A 6,788-nucleotide genomic window follows, 5' to 3' on the forward strand; every position below is an offset into this window, starting at 1 on the left:
ATTGACAGTGTCCTTTGCCTTATAGAAGCTTTTCAATTTCATGGGGTCCCATTTATTAATTGTTGACCTTAGTGCCTGTGCTATTGGTGTTCTTCTGTTCAGGAAATCCTTTCCCAAGTCAATGTGTTTAAGATTGTTTCTCACATTCTCTTTTATCTGTGTCTGGTTTTATGTTGAAATCTCCTATCCATACAGATTTTAGTTTTGTGCAGGGTGATAAATATGGGTCTATTTGCCTTCTTCTACATGCATCCACCCAGACTGACTAGCCCTTTTAGTTGAAGATGCTTTCTTTTCTCCCAGTGTGTATTTCTGGCTCCTTTATAAAAAAAATCTGGTGTTCATAGGTGTGTGGATTTATGTCTGGATCTTTGATTTGTTTACATTAATTAACGTGTCTGTTTTTATGCCAGTGCCATGTGGTTTTTATCACTCTAGCTCTGTAGTACAATTTGAGGTCAGGGAGGGTGATACTCTGGAAGGTCTTTTGTCATTCAGCATTGCTTTAGCTATCCTGAAAGTTATACTCTGGAAGGTCTTTTGTCATTCAGCATTACTTTAGCTATCCTGGATGTTTGTTTCCATGTGAAGTTGAGACTTGTCCTTTCGAGGCTTGCAAAGATTCATGTTGGAAATTTGATAGGGACTACATTCACTATGTAGATTGCTTTTGGTAAGATGGACATTTTTATTATGTTAATTCTACCCTTCCCTTGTGCATGGGAGATCTTTCCATCTTCTGGTATCTTCTTCAACTTCTTTCTTCAAAGGCTTAACTTTCTTTTTATCATGTATGTCTTTTAACTGCTTGGTTAGAGTTACCCCAAGATAGTTTGTATTACTTGAGGCTATTGTGAAGGGTGGTGTTTCTTTGATTCATTTCTCAGTCCACTGGTCATTTGTATATAGGAGGACTGTTGAATTATTTGTTTGTTTGTTTGTTTGTTTTAGTTAATCATATATCCAACTAGTTTGCTGAAAGTGTTTATGAGCTGTAGGGGTTCCCTGGTAGAATTTTCAGGGTCATTTTTGTATAATATCATATTATCTGCAAATACTTTGACTTCTTCCATTCCAGTCTGTATCCCCTTTGATCTCCTTCAATTGTCTTATTGCTCTAGCTAGAACTTCAATTACTGTATTGAATACATATGAAGAGACTGGGCTGCCATGTTTTGTTCCTGATGTTAGTAGGATTGCTTTGAGTTTCTGTCCATTTAATTTGATGTTGGCTATGGGCTTGCTGTAAATTGCCTTTATTAAGTCTAGGTATGTTCCTTATATCTCCAATCTCTCCAGGACTTTTATCACGAAGGGGTGTTGGATTTTTGTCAAGATGTGCTGGGGCAATGGTGGCATAGAACTTGTGCGAGTGGCCAATCAATGTTTAACTTGAGGCCCAGGTACACATGCATAAAAGGGAACCCATGACCTGCACTGCCTGGATAGCAGGAACTAGAGACTGGATAGCCCAGAGACCTAGGGTAGAACCAAACATGCCAGTTAATAAATAAATAAATAAATAAACAAATAAATAAAGTGATTCCTAATGATATTCTGCTGTACTTATAGATCAGTGTCCTGTCCAGTTGTCTTTAGAGAGGGTTCCTCTGGCAGCAGATGAGAGCAGGTACAACCACCCACAGCCAGAAAGGCCAAGTCTAAATTGGAGGTCTTCATCAGGTCCCTCCTCTTGGAGATCTGGAGACCCCATCGAAGAGAGGGAGGAAAGAGTCAGAGGGGATGGAGGACACCAGGAGAACGTGGCCCGTCAAATCAACTAAGAAGATCTCATATGGACTCCCAGAGACTGAAGTGGCAAGCATGGGGCCTGCATGTGCCTGCACCAGCTCTCTGTGTGTGTTATGGCTGGTAACTTGGTGTTTTTGTTAAACTCCTAACAGTGAGAGCAGTGTGCCTCTGACTCTAGCCTTCTCTTGGGATTCTTTCCTTCTGTAGGGTTGCCTTGTCCAGCCTCTATCTGAGGGCTTTTGCCTTGTCTTACTGTATCTTGTTTTGTCATGTTTGGCTGTCCTTTCTTGGAGGTCTGCTCTTTTCTGAAGTGAAGATGGAGGAGGAGTGGATCTGGGAGAAGAGGAGAGGTGGGGGTGAGGCTGGGAGGAGTAGAGGGAAGGAAATTGAGGTCAGAATATGAGAGAAGAATCGATTTTCAATTTAAAATGCTTTTATTTTTCCTATTAATGAAACTTATAGTTTTGTTTGTGAAATTTTCAGGATGTTGCAGGTTTTCAACTAGGAATGGAGAAAGGTCTTACATGCTGTCTTAGAGTTTTATTGCTGTGAACAGACATCATGACCAAGACAAGTCTTATAAAGGACAACATATATTTGAAGCGGGCTTACAGATTCAGAGGTTCAGTCCATTGTCATCAAGGCTGGAACATGGTAGCATCTAGGCAGGCCTGATGCAGGAGGAGCTGAGAGTTCTATGTCTTCATCTGAAGGCTGCTAGCAGAATACTGGCTTTCAGGCAGCTAGGAGTAGGGTCTTAAAGCCCGCACCCTCAGTGACACACTTACTCCAACAAGGCCACACCTCCAAATAGTGCCCCTCCCTGGGACCAGCATATACAGTCCATCACACATGCCTAGGCTCTAAGCACGTCTCATTGCCACTTTAACATCCTCATATGAAATCTCCGTATTAAAGGAATATTGTTTCCATGTAGGTGACCTTCACAGCTCATTTTGCCAATTGTGCAGGAATTCCTCAGTTTCAGCTGCTGAGAGAGTCCAGAGGGAGGGCTCCGGTCCCTCCCTTCATCCCCTAACGTCCCTGTCTTTCTATCCTGCCTCAGTCTTGGTGTGGATGTCCTTGTTTTATTGAGTGTTCATCTCTACCTTCTCACCAGAGGCTTCCATGGGTTCCCATTTCCTTTCGTTCTGATGTTAAACATCCAGCCTCTGGAGTAGGTCTAAGGTCTGGCAGGGCTTTGGGTTACAAAATGCAGCTTTTTGTCTCTCTCTGATTTAGCTCCTGCGCTTTTTTTTTTCCCCTTGTGGCTTTTTAAATGAAAGTTCTAGTCCCTGGAGTTGCACCTCTTGCCTGAAGCTGTCTTCAGTGATAACAGCACTGTATTTACCACGACAAAAATGAGAAAATGAAATGAGAATGGAAGATTGTCTGGCCTATTAGTGTTAGCGTTTTTTCATTATAAAAAAAATAAACTGTTTAACTGATAAAAAATATGAACTAAAGCAACTTTTTAAAAGGCATCTGGCCATGCTTCTTGAACCCCCAGAATCTGTGTGTGAAGTGGGCTGGATGTAAAGAGACATCTTCGGTATGGTGAAAACTGACAGTTGACTAAGTGCCCACCAGAGTAGGATTACAGCCTGGGACAGAGGAGGCTGCAAGGACCTGGGGAGTCCAGGTGCTGTTAAAGCTCAGGCAAAGGTCATTGCTATGCCCTTCAGCTTTTCATCATAAAGCCAAATATCCAGAGTCTATTAAATTTCTTCAATTTAAGGATTAGTGTTTTGCTTACATAATATCTTTAAAATCCTACACCCACTAAACTAAACACACCATGTTTATACCACCAACCCAGGGCATTTGGTTTCCAGCCAAATGGAGACCATGTGGATTGTGGCCAAGATGCTAGTTCATCTAGTTAGCAGCTGCAGCCCCTCCTTGCTAAATTCTGAGTCAGGTGAGTCAGATGCAGGTAAGCTTGGTCCCAAGAGACAGAGGCTTAGCCCACAGAGGCCAGCATCAGCAGTTGCAGGTGAAACCCGGGAGAGGGGGTGCGGGGGTGGGGTGGGGGTGGGCAGGGCTTCACGTTCTCTCTGGTTCTACTTGTTTTAGGTTTGGGGCTTTCCATTCTCTTCATGGCTCATGTGCAGTTTCCTCTCTCAATGGCTGACTTCAGTCATAGCTAATACCAGGTGCAGAAAAAAAAAAAAACAAAAACAAAACAGTCTTAGTGATAAATCTGTTATTCTGGTTCTCCCAGAAAGGTCTGCTTCTGTGCTAGCCTGACTTTGGAACTGTTTGTGAGCCCTGTAGTACAGGTGTGGACCTGCAGACACTCAAGGTCACCATTGATTGTTTCTGCAGTTTATTTAAGCTTTGAGTGAGGGCTCAGGTCATTGATTTATACAAATAACTCACTCGTGGAAGAATGCTGTTGATTGAAATCTCCAGGCCATAGGGCCAGTGAAGGGAAGGGGGGAATATGTCCTGCTAACAAAGCCAGCTCATTCATTAGAATTTAAATTCATTGCCCTTGCTTAGACTAGCCAGTATTCAAATTTTAAAGGATTTGTTTTTTGAAGCCTTTAGAAAACTCCCCACTGTTACAATGTATGCCATCTGGGATTTGGCATTTATAAAATGTGCTATTAAGAAATGCCAAGAGATTCCTCATGTAAACCAGATGGTACAATAACAATTCTGTCTTTATTTTTTCTGGCAGAAAAAAACGGAGCTTTCAGTAGCTTGAGACTTACGTGACTAAATTAAGTCCTATCAATACTTGCAGGGCATTACAATTTCAATAGGCCACTTACCCACCTAAATATTTTCATCAGTGTTTTTATTTGCAGAAGGAAAAACAAAAATGAAAAGACAATGCTTCCTCTTCATTGCTTGTCTGTGTTTAAAAGCAGTGGGATAGTATCACCAGTGGCCTTCACTGCACGGGATGCATGTGTTTTAAATCAGCAGCGGAGATGTGGAAATCTCTTTTGAGTAGGGAAATCCCACCCCACATAGTTCAGTTTTCTTAGTGTCCTAGAGAGAAAAGCAACCATTTTCTGGGCAAGGCATTGGTTATCTTTTTTTCTCAAGATTTCACAGAATTCACAGAAGCCCAGTTCATGTACGGAGCTAGCTGCTGGCCATGCTGTCTCTTGCCCTGGCCTGGCTCTGTGGATTTTCCATGCAACAAGGGCACTTTTGTTATCCCTTTAAGTCACCTTTATCTCACTGCTTTCATTTCCACTAAAACTCCTAAGATCCTCATTAGGTGGGGTAAGCTTGTTAGCAGCTGTGCTCCTCCTCCCGGGTTTCTTTCCCTTTATTTCACAGGATGTGCTTCCCCACCAAAGCCCATTTCTTCTGTAATTAGTCATGAATAGTAATCAGTCATGAATAGCCTCAAAGAACAAACTGGGTCTGCTTTGGAGACCAGATCGCTTAGATACAGAGGCCAAACTCATTACTGGAAATATGTGTTTCTAGGCCACCCAAGTCCATTTAATTTCTTTCCCAATTAGCTACAAAATACATTTTCAAAACAACAAAGGCGTTTGATTTACATTTGCTAACATGACTTTCCCTTGGGAATAGATTGGAAGTACTAAATACCACTCACTCATCTTTGCTCCCTTTCTCTTCCATGCACAGGGTTGCCAGGACTCTGTTTCATAGACAGAAAGGTAGATAAGTTCTTCATGTGTGTACTGGCTCCTCTTGGCCAAGATTGGACTCCACCGTAGATGAACTACCAGGTCAGCACAATCCACTGTCACAGTCAGGCAGTGGCTGGTGTGTCAGGCACAGCAGCTGAAGCTTAAGCACATTGGCAGGTGAGGGTGGCCAAAGGTTGCTCTGTGGAAGGCAGGTGCTCAACATGGTGACTAGATAGAAAGTCTTTCCAATACCTCAGGAGTGGGAGTTCTGGATAACAGGCCACCTCCCTGGAGTGTTAAGGAGACACAGGGCAGTGACATCAAGGAGGCACATGACCCTGGCAGGCAGGAGAGTCCCCTGAGGTGAGCTGTCCTAGTGTTACTGCAGTGTAAAGAGGTGTGGTGATAGGGTGTGGCTCCAATAGGAAAGAAAGTAGAAGAGAACTGTGACCAAGGTCACGGCCACATGCCTGATACTTAAGTTTCTCTTTTCCACTTTGTGTATAGGAAATCTTCTCCAGCTTTCCCAGAACATGGACAATTAACATATTTGAATAACTTCTGCTCACTTAATTTCCTTACAAAACTTTCTGTTTCCCATTCACTTTATTTTCTCTGAGGAATAAGGAAATACACCAATCCCCAGACTAAAGTTCTCTCTCCTCTTTAATGTGTAAAACCTTACTTTATATTTTAGAAGGAACTGTTCTCATTCTGTCTTTCCTACTATAAAATTGTTTGCTGGTAATATGGTTACAAGTGACAACCTTCAATTTCATTCATGAGGAAATGGAGACTCAGCTGGCTAACTCACCCCAGATCTTAAAGCCACAGGTCTTCCAGCTTTTCTCAGTCTCACCCCAGGACAGGGAATGAGGAGGAGCTTCACTGCTGTTACAAAAATAAATTGAGTTTCTACCCCACCTTGGATCATTTAGTTCCCAGATAAAAGACACAAAATGTATAATTTATAATAAGCCTTAATAGCATTAGAGCTGAGCAGATATAAACCCTATATGCTATTTTGTTTACTTCCCTGTCAATAACCCTGAGATATGAGTTGCCATGTTCCACCTGGGCCACTCTTACTCTGACTGGCTAGCCCTCATGGCCACTTCTCACAATCCCTTTCCCCATGGCGTCTTCATATCTCTTTACTCTCCTTTCTCTTGTCTTCTCATCGCCTTTGCTTCAGACTCTAAGCCCAGAAAACAAAGCCCCACCTACCTCTTTTCTGCCCAGCCATAAGCTGTAGGCATCTTTACTCCAACAATAGTTTTAAATGAAGAAGCTGGGTTAAGTAGCATCATTTGGTGTACTTGATTTCTTCACCCCTGAAGCAACCAGATCTTGGGGGGTGGGAAAGCCGGCCGGTGTGTGTGTGTGTGTGTGTGTGTGTGTGTGTGTGTGTGT

Source organism: Mastomys coucha, unplaced genomic scaffold (genome assembly GCF_008632895.1).
Source record: "Mastomys coucha isolate ucsf_1 unplaced genomic scaffold, UCSF_Mcou_1 pScaffold21, whole genome shotgun sequence".
Lineage (NCBI taxonomy): Eukaryota > Metazoa > Chordata > Mammalia > Rodentia > Muridae > Mastomys > Mastomys coucha.